Here is a 599-nt window from a genome sequence, read left to right on the forward strand (position 1 = left end):
TATTTTGTGATTGATTTTTTTTTTTATCAATTTTCTATCTTAATTTTGCGAAATTTGCATTTTATTATATATGATCATCTTTTTATAAATTTTTTTGCTTAAAAAGCATTATATGCTGTCCATATATAAAAAATACCACATAACATAACCCTTAAACATCACGTGTGCATTGCATATGATGTTTTTCCGACAAGAAACTTAGTTGAGAAACAGTTATAAATGACAAGTGTAAAATTTTGTAAGATTAAGATAGTAAATTGATATTAAAAAAAATACAAATGCCAAATATAAAAATAATTATAATTCAGATTGCAAAATTTAATTAATTCAATTATTTATTTGTGTATGTGTCAGTGTCTGTGTGTGGATATGGCACGTGTAAAAAACTATGGGCCTAAAATAACAGGCAAACAAAGAAAGAGCGGCCCAACTCAAGTGAAATAGTCCAGTTTTGTTAAGAACAAGATGACGTTACACTGTTCCAAACAAGGTGGTCCCATGGTCTAGTGGTTAGGACATTGGACTCTGAATCCAGTAACCCGAGTTCAAATCTCGGTGGGACCTAAAGTTTTTAGGAATTGGGTAAATCTTTGGATTTG

General features: G+C 29.9%; 1 non-coding gene across 1 annotated transcript; it reads left to right on the top strand.

Moving 5' to 3' along the window:
* The first annotated feature begins 492 nt into the window (after positions 1 to 492).
* TRNAQ-CUG lies at positions 493 to 564 on the top strand. The gene has a single exon. It is a non-coding gene; the product is annotated as a tRNA-Gln (tRNA).
* The last annotated feature ends 35 nt before the right edge of the window (positions 565 to 599 follow it).

This window comes from Sesamum indicum, unplaced genomic scaffold (genome assembly GCF_000512975.1).
Source record: "Sesamum indicum cultivar Zhongzhi No. 13 unplaced genomic scaffold, S_indicum_v1.0 C03006, whole genome shotgun sequence".
NCBI classification, from domain to species: domain Eukaryota; kingdom Viridiplantae; phylum Streptophyta; class Magnoliopsida; order Lamiales; family Pedaliaceae; genus Sesamum; species Sesamum indicum.